Consider the following 13,074-nt stretch of genomic DNA (forward strand, 5'->3'; position numbering starts at 1 on the left):
AGCTGCATAAATCCACAAATTAGCAGAAGTTCACTCTCTCCACTAGTCCATTATGCTACATTATGTATAACAATTTGCATCCCACCAAGAAAAAAAATTATAAAAGCGTGGGAAACAAACTAGTCCCAATAGTAAAACAAAAAAATTTCTTTTAAAAGATAGCCCTTCTGTTAGCAAAAACTACATGCATTAAATTGCAAAAATGCAGATTTCAGATAATATTTTCTTTCAAAAAAAATAAATCCATTTTATTATATATGCATCAACAGATCATTATCCTAATTCCTAAAACCTTTTCAAAAGAGGAATGTATCAAGTAATAATTGGAAACAAGAAGGCAGAAAAACCTCAAGCAAAGAGAAACTCACGGGGTAGTTTCTTGTCCGCCACCTTGAGATCCTGTACTGTAAAAGATGCCTGCAGGTTTCCCAGCAAGTTGTTGTGTTCTCCAGAGTCCTCCAGTGGCATCCATGAATGCTTTAAATTGAGCAGCCATCATACCAAATCTAGTTGGGAAACCAAAAAGAAACCCGTCTGCCTCAGCAAGTTCGTTAGGTGTGATGATTGGACATCAGTTTTTGGGGGTGCACTCATTTTTGCTAGCACATCTTCAGACAGTTGTTTCAGGAACCTTCACAAGTAACCCAGAACCTTTAATTATTCTATTTATTCCTCAAGTCAAGGATAAAAACTATAAGTAGTTGCATATCAGGCAATTTGTATAACGCACACCTGCCAGAGTTTTCGCTTCAACTCCTTCAATAGATGCAGCTCCTTTCAGTATCTCCTCTGCTAACTTCTCAACATGTCCATACATTGAGTAGTAGCTGCACCAGACTTATTTACATCAATTCCCACACATAAGAAGTTTGATTCTATCATGCCTATATAATCATAACAAACACAGACAGGGGCAGGGTTATCACCTACAAACTACAAACTTAAAATTCCACAGTATACTTCCATGAAAGACGATTACAAAAGCACCTATAAGTTTAAGGGACCAGAACAACTAGATTGCTTAAAGCAAAAGTCATAAATAATCCAAGAATGGCATAACAATATAATCCAAGAATGGCATAACAAAATTTGATGGATTGTGGAATAGGGCTCTAGCCATTATACTAGAGACATGCAGGTGTGTACAGTCCATAAAACTGGAAAACAGAAGCCATAAACTTGTCAGTAAAATATTTTAGCCACAAACTAAAAAAGGAAAATTAAGGCCTCATCCAGCTGAATGTATTGAATTTCAAAAAGGTGATATCATACTCTGACAAACTAATGCTTTAAGATGGCAACTATAGAAGTAGTTAACCAGAGCTTTCTCATCGTAAAATTTCAAAATATTTGACATAAAGTCAAAACATTTGACAATCGATAGTCATATCTCTCCAACAAAATTTTCACTCTCATTAGAACACATATAGCTAATGCAGAGACTACAAGTGTTCTTTCATTTTTCCAGTCTAAATCATAATACTGCTACAGTTCCTCTTTACATTATGAGAAAGTACATCAATCTTCCTAAGGTTTAGTTAGGTAATCATTCAGTGGAAGAATATAAAAACTAAATTTCCCAAGATAAGAGCATGGAAAACTAAAGAACGATAAACGAATAACAAATTCTAGAAACACTGGTCCACAAAGGGAGTAAAGTCAAAAGATAACAAAAGGAAGATAGCAACAGCACACTTTGTAACTAACAATGCAGCTTTGCCACCATGCCTCCAAAAAGCTACTTTCTCTAACCAAATCACATTATTGATGCATATTATCAGTTACTTCTGAACAAGTAGAGGCGTAAAATAGACAACTAGTACCTAAGTACTCAAAAGAATGATATTGTAAAAGAGATTAACTTTTAACTTTCAGTAAGCCATTCAACTCTTTATTTCCAGTTTTCCACTCAGGCTACCAGCAATCAAAGATTCAAAGGTAGAGATACGGACTTAACATAGCGCGTGCACGCTCACACACACACTTGCTTCATATTATCAGACCATATGTAAAATCAAACAAATACATCACAAAGCAATGCTGATTCCTCGAGCCTAGGAAGAGAAATTTATTCATGTTCTTCCAATTAACAATATGAAGAACACATATACATTCAACAAGTTAGTACCAAGCCAACAAAGGGAACACATGATCCGAGTTTGAGTAACATGGACACTTATATAGCTCTCATTAAGCTTATATTGAAGACACATAATCCAAGTTTGAGTGACACAATTTGGAGGATTTTATACAAAATAAACATACAATTGAATTAAATAAAATCAGCTATATAACTAAGATTCATTCAGCAATAAAACTACAAAGTTCTATCAAATCAGCAAACATGACTCAACAAATCAAGGATATTTCAACAACCCCAAATCAATTTAATCATTTACATTATTATGGAAGTATATGTTGCTAGATGAAATAAGGCATTCATTTTTGCAAGCTCCACCCATCAAAGAAAAATGAATAGTTCGACTGAATTAAAGGGAAAATACCAACCAGAATACAAATGGGAACTAGTTAACCATGAAATTAAACAGATATTAACCATAAAAAAAACCTACTAATTTCAATAATAATTATAGTTAAAAGAACAGAAAAATTAAAAATCATGAAAATGAATTAGGAAATAAATAAATTTCTAGCATTGATGAATTAACTACTCATCACAAGTTAACCCATAAATTTAAATTTTCCAGGTGATATCCAAGACCCGAGATCGAATCCCATTCAAATCAATAGCACCCATATTAAAAATCACAATCCAATCACATAAAAAAATAACCCCAGAAAACAAAACAAAACATTATTAAAATGCAATAAATATCAATGACATTATACAACAAATTAATCAATTAATTAATCAAAAGAAAAGGGTTAAAGAGACAAAGAATGAGAAAGTACACGATGTAGATTTTGGCCGCCATTAGAGAGAAGCAAATTCAGGGTATTTCTGCAACTGTTGTCGAAGAAGAATAATGGAATAAGAAAGTAGTAGAATAATTGGGAGAAAAGAGAATGTGTTAATTAATAGAAAAAGTGATTAATAAGGTATAAATTGGAATGTTGAGGATAAATGGTGTATTTATAAATGATTAAATGGTGTTTAGGTACAGTACTGCTGAAAACCTGACATACAGGAAACAGGATGATTTAACCTTAGACCTTACCTACTTCTTCTATTCGATTCTTCAGCAGTCTTTCTTTTTCAGACGTATTTCTTGACGCGTCCTGCTTTTGGCCACGGCCTTTAGGGGGAGAGTACAATGTACGTACCCGTAATTCCGGATGCACTTTAGGTCATCTTCTTTTGAGCTTCTGAATAGAGCAAAACAACTTATTTATACTAAGGGTCTGTTCCGATTGACTGAACTCAGCAGAACTGAATTGAAATGACCTGAACTGAGCTGAACTGAACTGAACTTATTAATTAGTGATTTTTAACTACGGATTAGTGATCTTTGATTATTTATTGATTATTAATTACTATACATATGTGTATATACAAATGTACATATTAAAATATTTACGAAAAATATACTATATAATTATAATTATAAAATGTATGGAAAATATATTATAAAATGTATGGAAAATATATTAAAACTTTGAAACCTCTAAACATTTTAAACACATATACTATTTATTATTATTATTTATTGATGATTATTTTTATTATTTATTGATTATTATTATTAGTATTATTATTTCAATTATTATTGTTATTATTATTATTATTATTATTATTATTATTATTGTTTTTGTTGATGTTGTCGTTGTAATAAGAGCTTAAAAGAATGAAATTTGGCTTTATATCATTAGCAATATCATTAGACATAAATTAAGAGCTGAGTTGAACTGAACTGAACTGAATTTCAACGGAACAGAACAGGCCCTAAGTTGAGTATAGCTGACTACAACAACTTAAAAGAACAGGCCTTTAAGGCTAAAGCGTTATGTATACCCAAAGTTTTTATTTCATGTGGAAGTTGAAATTCTAAATGTATCTGAATACACAAAGAAGGTTTTGAAAAATAAAGAAAAAATTATAAATAACCACCATAACTAAAATTGATTTTTATCATTTTTTTTTGTTTATTTGATAACCACCTAAAAAAAAAGAAATAGAAATCACCATCTCTAAGGGCCTATTCACATTTATTGAACTGGGCTGAATTGAACTGAACTGATTGGAGCTGAACTAAATTGAAATGAATATTTAATGAGAGGGGAAAATTAGGATCAGAGTTGAACTGACCCGACCTGAACTGTGTTGGAGCTGAACTAAACTAAACTGATTAGAGGTGAGCTGAACTGAACTGAACTGAACTAAGTAAATGCAAACATGTCCTAAGACTGAATAATCAAAATGATGGACTTTTTATAAAGGGTACTTAAGTAAATTGTGTTGTACACTTAATTTGGATTGGTTATGAATTTGAGGATAGTGTATCGTTTTTGCCCGACAAAGTGAGTATAAATGTAAAATAAAACAACTTACATAAATTAAACTAAAATTATATAAATTTATTAGAGATTTTATTAAAAAGTTGTTGTAATTTGAACTTAGGTAACCTTTTATAAAACTTATTTTCTTCTTTAGTGAATTTATCTTAACTTAACTGAACTCATCTAAACTTATAAGACATGAAAAAAGTGAGAAATAGGTAAACAGAATAGACCCTTAGTGAAAACATCAAAGTTGAGTATTTATGTTTTATTAAGCATTGACTTGTGCATTGTGATTATACTATGTATTAGGGCTTGTTCTGATTTACTGATCTAAACTGAATTGAATTGAACTGAGCTGAACCGAATTATTTATGAGAGAAGGAAATTAAGAAATGAACTGAATTGAACTGAGCTTAACTGAATTGTTTATGAGAAAAGGAAATTTAGAAGTGAATTGAGCTGAAATGAATTGTTTATGAGAGAAGCAAATTAGGAACTGAACTGAACAGAATTTAAACTGAAGAGAACAAGTCCTTAGTTTTGATTGGAGTAGACCAAAACTCGGAAAGTGCAAATCTTCAACTCAAATACCAAATTCATTTTATTTCATTTAATCTAGTCGGTTTATGCATTAGTTATATGCTTGATTGTAAGGTAAAATCTAATAAAAGAGAGTAATCATTGTCCTAAAACATGTTAGATTAGGTCATCTTGGCTTGACCCAACTCAATTATGAATGGGAATGTATAAACAACAATTTTAAGCTCAATTTTTTAAGCTTTGCTCGTAACTTATAGATTTATAGGCAGATCACGACCTAATTTATTAACCAGTTTAATTTGTGCAAGAACTTTAATTTTGGTTCAAACTACAATCTACTTTCGATCAAAACGCAATTTAACCCATAATCACCTAATACTATAGAATGCGACTAAATATTTTATTGAAATATCAGGTTTCTTTTCTGATGTTACAATTAGTTTTGGAATGCTTGCATACAACTTATTGACATCTTCAAGATCTTTTTTCTAAAAGGGAAATCACTTACTTGTATTAGTAATTTTTTTTTTTTTTTTTTTGGTTTATTACTAACATGTCATTATCCTTGCTATGAATTAATTTGCAGGCATGCATGATCCAAGCATAATTAATAACCCCATTGTTGTAATACAGAAAAATGAAAATACTATCTAGGGATTTAAAAAAAAATAAAAAAATAAAAAACCTCTAAATTTTCCATTCTTATAATATTTGGTGGTTATTTTCGTTATCTTCTATAATTGCATATCAGTGTTTTATTGCATGATTTTCTCTCGTGAAGAAGCCAATAATATAATGATATATATCGTGTTTCTAGAAGGATGGGATACTACACCTGCTCAATATGTCACTTTGTCACTAATTTTGTAGTTGTTGGATTTTATTTTTATTTTAATTTTTTGTTGGCTGTCTATTTCATCTGAAAAGATTCTTGGCCATTGAGTCAATACTCACCTTTCTTTTCTAATTATTGGGGAATTCTATTTAATGTGCCCGAATTTTCTACTGCATTTCAAAATTAATGACACATTTTTAAAATATATTATTTTGATAGAAATAATACAAAAATAAGAGTTGGAGAGAATTTAGCTGAATGCATATTCAGCAAAAATTGAGTTTAATTTGTATTATATGTTTAATTAGTTGTGCTAAATTTAGGTATTTAGCAAAAAAAGTATGTACTCCATAATTTTATATTGAAATTGATAAGAGTTCAATTAACCTACTTTGGTATGCCATAACTAATAAATAAAAAAAAAATACACTATCCTTTAATAAATTGCCAGCTTGAAAACTCAATTTTTTGCCTTCGAACATGTTGTTGGAGATACCTGTATTTACCATGGATGGCTTTTGATCCCCATTCGCGTTGGGCTTGGGAAGAAACAGAAGAGCAAATAATTAACATCCAATAGTTCACATACTACAACTCGAGCTCACAAAGACAAAAGTATTTAACAACACACAATGTTAATTTGACTTTAAAGAACAATTTGAGCTGAGTAGTCAAAATATAAGTAATACTTTATAAATGAATAAGTAATGTAAATTAAGTCAAATTGTTGCAACAAACATGAGATGAACTAGTAATAATGAAACTAAGAAATGTATCATACACATCCTTCAAAATGTGCATAGCGTGGAGTTCTTGAGCTACAAAGTGAGATAAGGAGTAAGGACACTAAAATCAAGTGTCACGAAGACGATAATATGACTTTCTTTAACGACTTTTTAAAAAAGTTTTTAGGAGAATCTCATCATTCTATTTGTCTCTTAACGTGCTTCTTTTCTAACCAAATTCCTAACTTACAATTCCTTTTTCTTCCATTTATTTTTCATCATTTATAGAATGTCATAATAGCTAATCTTTTCCATCAATTATTCTCTATGTTTCTTAGACATGAATTTGACTCATTGAATTTGTACTTGATTTTTTTCACCACACGAATCTAGGTGGTTGTAACTATGATGGTGCATCTAGGTTGTTGTTAACAACTGCGTAGTTTTTTTTATATTTTTTTTTTCATATAAAGGTTTACAGGTAAAGATTAGGTTCGTCTTCTATATTCTACTAACCTAATTCATTAAATTGAAGAAAAATAAGAAAATTTACTATCAATAAAGAATCCATCTCTTGGTGGTTGTTGATTAAATGTCCTAATAACTTAATTTTTTGGTGGTAGTTTGTTGCTTATTATATAGAATGATACAATGATAAACCTTACATTAAGCTCAATATAAGTAGTTTATAATATGACTTGATGGTAGTATAACACATCATACAAATCCAAGCGTGACTCTATCAATTGATCAAAACTCTATGTCCGATCCGAAAAATAGTTCTACTCCTAAAGTCATAAGGCAATGCGTAGTAGTTTTAGGTATTTGTAATAAGTAAAACCAACTTATAATGTAATGATGATATTTTGGGAATTAATAAGGCAATGCCTGGTAATTTTAGGGTTTTATTTGCAATAAAAAATTGTAAAATTGTAGAGGATTTATAAGGCTTAATACAAGGTTTAAAAAAAAATGTTTAATACAAACCCTTAGCTCACAACATGTGACTTATTATATTAATATATATACAATCACACATTATATTATGTCCCATTTCTTATACACACCCTTTTTTTTTTTTTTTTTTGTTGTCTACTCCAAAATAAATAAATAAATAATAAATTAATAAATAAAATTACACATGTATGGTTTAATACAGCTTTGGCTTAAATAATAAAGTTGGTAGAGTCAATCTTCTCGTTCTCAATCATGGTATTCATTTAATTTGAATTATATATATAGTGGTTGTTGCAATTTTTTGCATTTCTAGAAGCTGAAATTATGAAAGCGCTTTTAGGTATGTTGATCATGGGTCATCCCACTAATTATCTTCAATTAACAAAATATATATATCTTGTTAATATAAACAATAAAAATAAATTTAGATTAATCAAAAATAGAAAAATAACAGACTCATATACAAAGCATATGATAAGAAATTTAATTGATAGATCTTACGGGGTACAAATTATAGAATAAGGGTTTGTTCACATTTACTGAACTGAACTGAACTGATTGGAGCTCAACTGAACTGAATTGAACTGAACTGAGCTGATTAGAGCTTAACTGAATTGAGCTGAAATGAATATTTTATGAAAGAGGGAAATTAGGAGCTGAATTGAATTGAACTGAACTAAAATTAAGTAAATGTGAACACACCCTAAAACTAGTTGAAACTTGTGGAAATTACTTGTATTTTTTTTTTTCGTGTGCGGAAGTCATTTGTATATAGTACCCCTACTATATGAATAGAACGGAATAAGCCCAACTCGGCCCTAGGTTTAAATAAGAAAATCGTAGCCGCCCAATATGGTAGATATTGTCAGTTTCAAAGGCATTGTTCCAGGTCGATCTACAAAATTAGAGTGTGCTGCCCTGCCCTAGACGATCGACCCTAATCGACTATTGGGTTGTTTGTATTGAAAAGTTAAATTCAAATCATAATTTAGGGTGCAAATTTTGCTAAGGCAAAAGTATAATTCCATCATGTATGTCATAATTTTTTTTAAAAAAATTAGAGAGCTGAGTAAGGGCCTGTTCGGAGTTACTTTACTGAACTGATTGGAGTTAAACTGATTGGAGTTGAACTGAACTGAACTAAACTGAGTATTTTATGAGAGAAGGAAATTAGGAACTGAACTGAAAATAAGTTGAAGATAACATGCCCTAAGGGCTTGTTCACGTTTACTCAATTGGGCTGGACTGGACTGAACTGAACTGATTGGAGCTGAACTGAATTGAATTGAATAGAACTGAAATGAATATTTTATGAGAGAAGGAAATTAGGAGTTGATGAACTGAACTAAACTGATTAGAGCTTAAATGAACTAAACTGAACTAAACTGAACTGATTGGAGCTGAACTGAACTGAAGTTAAGATGAAGTGAATAAGTCCTAACTCCCAAAGAAGGTTCACACGTATGGAGTATAAGTTAACCTTCATTTTCATGTTTCTTTCTGTTGTTTTTGTGGTATAATTCCACCCATTATGTCAAAGGGTTTTATATTGCTCTCATATTACTTTATGTTTTCATTCCTTGGCTTGTTTTAAAAATAAAAGTTAATAATAATAATAGTGGGGAGCACCGAGCACCATGAAGCTTTTGTAGTAGCAGCCCCAAGGCCCAAGCCAACAACAAATGGGAAAACAAAAAAAATGAGATAAAATAAAATTTTGAATTAAGGGTATGTTTACATTTATTAAGCTGAGTTGAATTGATCTGAACTGAATTGAACTGAACTGATTAGAGCTGAACAACTAAACTGAATTGAGTTGAAATGAATATTTTATGAGAGATGAAAATTAAGAGCTGAACTGATTGGAGCTGAACTGAACTGATTGGAGCTAAACTGAACTGAACTAAACTAAACTGAACTGATTGGAACTTAACTGAACTGTACGAAATTAAGTAAATGTGAACAAATCCTAATACAGAGTAATAATTACATGAAAATTAAATCTGGAGTTTACATCTTTAATGTTCAAGTGTTCCACATACCCTGTATATGGCCCTACGATAATGGGTATACAATGTAACCAAACATGATTGATGAAAGAAAAGAAAATAAAAAAACCACCAAAAAAATCAAGAAAGAAAGAGGAAACATACTACTCAACAATCAACATGCAGCAAGTATCCCCTTTTATGGGTTTTTTCAAACAAACAAAAAAAAATGCAGCAAGTACATTTTTTGCATGTTTGAAGCTTTTTTTTTTTTTGTGGCTATGAATAAATTAGCATTAAAAAGATGATAAAAAAAATTGACATTTTAGTGGTGTTTTTACTCGTTTAATTATCATTTCAACATCCTATACTTTAATCAATTTGACTTTTTTTCTGCATTATATTTCGGGTTTGCTCTACGATTCATTATTGGATCTTCTTCGTTGTTTTGTAGGAAATTGATGATCTAGTTGCAAGCATCAATTAGGTTCTTATTATGTTAATTACTTGGTTGGTATGCAGTACATGTTGAAATCTAGTAATGCATCCGAATACTTTGGTTTGTGATCCTTTGTTCTTTATCCATGTTTAATCTTGTTAATGCCTTCCTCCATTACCTCATCGTTAAGCGTCAAAAACCGATCTTGGTTATATGTGAGTTATAGAGCTCTGTCTTGTGGTTGCTTGGGCGCAGGCTGCGGCCGCGGGGTTTGGGCGCGGGTTTTCCCGCGGGTGGGCAGTTTGTTTGAGCTGCCATAAGAGGCCGCGGGATAGACCCACGGGGGCGCGGGTTCGGGGCTGCGGGCGCGGGTTTTGTCGAGTGAAGAAAGGCGGTTTTGAGTGCTTTGTTTCCTTTTTCTTTTAATCTCCTCACGTGTGTGTGTGTGTATATATATATATATATATATATATATATATATATATATATATATATATATATATATATATATATATATATATATATATATTATTGATTATTCACTCCTTGAAACCCTAAACACAAAACACAAACCTACCCTTTGAGATTTGAACAGTTCTTGAGCAATTCCAACCTTCGAATTTGGGTACACGAATTGCGGAGGTCGTTGTGTAAAACTTGGGGGCGTGCGTCACTAGGAAATCTGTACCGGTGGTGGCGTATTTCGCTTCTAAGGCAGTGGGTTCCAAACCACGGCACAATAGAAGGAGGTCGGATCTTGATTGATTGATTGTAACATATTGCTTGTTTTTGTTCTTGATTTCAACAGGTATTTTTTTTCCAACAGTACAAGGGTGTCCATTTTTAGCTTTCATAAAAAATCATCAAAATAATCCTTAGTATACATAGTATATATTACTCCGTATTATAAATTAAAGTCATCTAGCTTCTTGATTCATCTTTAATTAAGTCACTCATATAACAAACGTATATATACTTTCTCCGTTTTTATTTTATTGCACCATTTGGACTTTGACACTATTCATTTAATGTTCTTTGACCATCATTTGTGATTTATCCATTAGGAAAAATATAGTCATGAGAGATCTACTTAGATTCGTCTCGAAATCTTCTTTTCAAATATCAAATTTTTATAATTTTTACAAAAGTATAATAGAAGATATTAACAGTTAAAGTAATGCATTGACAAGCATGAAATGCCTCATGGTGCAATAAAAAAAGAACGGAGGAAGTATATAAGTTCTCTTATATTGGAGGAATTGTAGATGATTTAACTTGAGAGTTTGAGACCCTTCTTTTGGGTTCTAGATCAGATGATGACACAAATACAAAATTAAAGTTCGCTGTGATTTATTTCTTCCAACCTTGAATACGTACTCTTAGCTTCTTTTCTTTAATTTAAGGGTAACCCTCTTAACTAAAGCATGCTTAAAAGTTGTTAAGCTTTTGTATGTAAGTTTTTAAGGTAACCTAGTCTATCTTGCTTTATGATGGTGTTTATATAATTGAACTTTATGTTTGAACAAATATTTATCCTTACCTTCCACAATTAATAAGCAAGGATCACATATTATTTGATTCTAATTTTTAAAATTAGATTAGATTTTCCAATTTACCTCCACCACCCACTGAATATTATATACGTACACATAGTATAAAAAAAAGATCTATCTCCTCTAGCTTTTTAGGAAAAAATATAAAGAGAGAAAGGCTTTACTACAAATACTTTGAGATATCTCGAAAATTAAATTGATAGATACAAATATTTGCGACAGAAAGAGTTGTGGGCGAAATTTAGATGCACATCAAAGTGAAACTGGAATAGATTTGGGCTGAGGTTATGTATTATGAGATCGAGCATACATGGATACTTGGTGCAAAAAATTGAAGTTTTATAGGCGTTAGTTTGAACAAATTAAAGCAATTGCTTTGGCTTTTCTTTCTCACACAATTGCACTACAATACTTGCTTAAACATATTTTTTGGTTTCAATGAAAAGCACTAGATACCTATTTTCTTGTATGGTTTCAAATTTTAGATGGAATACAAGTACCTAATTTTAAAAAGGCTTTGTTCATGTACCATAGTACTTGTGGTATATATAATAATATGTTAAACACTTTACATACATTAAAGTGGAAATGATGTTGAAAAGAAATGATGGTTTGTTAAATTGTTTGTCACGAAATTTGAAAGTACACAAAGTCTCAAACGATCAATAATTAAATGAAAATCACGAGCAACCAATAAATTTATTAATTAATCTTGACCTATTAAAGCTAAGATGGAGTCATTAGACAAGGAGGTTTATTTTAGTAAGTATTTTATTGGAATGAAAAATATAATTAGGAGCATCATGTTTATAATGTACATGCTAAGGGAATGGCCTTGTTCAATTGTTGGCAAAGGCTAATAATACTTCATCACAATAAATTTGAACCAAGAAATTGCATACTTTAATTTGAATACATACTAGTAGTAAAAAGGATACTCGAATTAAGATTAATTATTCCAATAACATATCACTTTAAACAATCTTCCATTTCTTAACCAAAACTAAAAGCTGAAAAATCTGTGTTCATCTAATAAAACATAAAATTTGCAATACTAAAATAAGATAATTTAACATAAAAATAAACATTCAACCCCTTCAACATATCATGTCCATACTTCCATACTATCATAGCCATTTCATCATTATGACCATCATCAACATCATCACCATCAAGGGAGGAAAGCATTATTATTGGACCACAAAGATGGATTATTAATAGCATGACCATTGTATTCACCAAAATTGACCCATCATCATTGTCATCATATTTGCATTATTAATGTTGTTATTACTAGTATTACTACTAGTACTAGCACCACCATTTGTAACACCAATTGACCCATTACCCATTGCCATACCATGATGATTATGTTGATGTGGTTGAGGAGGCAGAGGCAGAGGCGGAGGAGGAGGAGGAGGAGGAGGTTGATGATCAAATGTGATCGGCGGACCCATCATATCCATGAATGATGACCATTGTTGCATATCAAGGTCATCTCCTTGTCCTTGCAAATACTCGCCTTCCAATTTTGTTTTTGTTTTAGGGTACATTGTATGCTGATATGGGGGTAAGC

The 13,074-nt window shown here is 31.2% G+C and overlaps 1 pseudogene; it reads right to left on the bottom strand.

Annotated features, from left to right (window-relative positions):
- Positions 1-350: 350 nt before the first annotated feature.
- On the bottom strand, positions 351-3,214 carry LOC110739438 (annotated as a pseudogene).
- Positions 3,215-13,074: the final 9,860 nt, after the last annotated feature.

This window comes from Chenopodium quinoa, unplaced genomic scaffold (assembly GCF_001683475.1).
Source record: "Chenopodium quinoa cultivar QQ74 unplaced genomic scaffold, ASM168347v1, whole genome shotgun sequence".
NCBI classification, from domain to species: domain Eukaryota; kingdom Viridiplantae; phylum Streptophyta; class Magnoliopsida; order Caryophyllales; family Amaranthaceae; genus Chenopodium; species Chenopodium quinoa.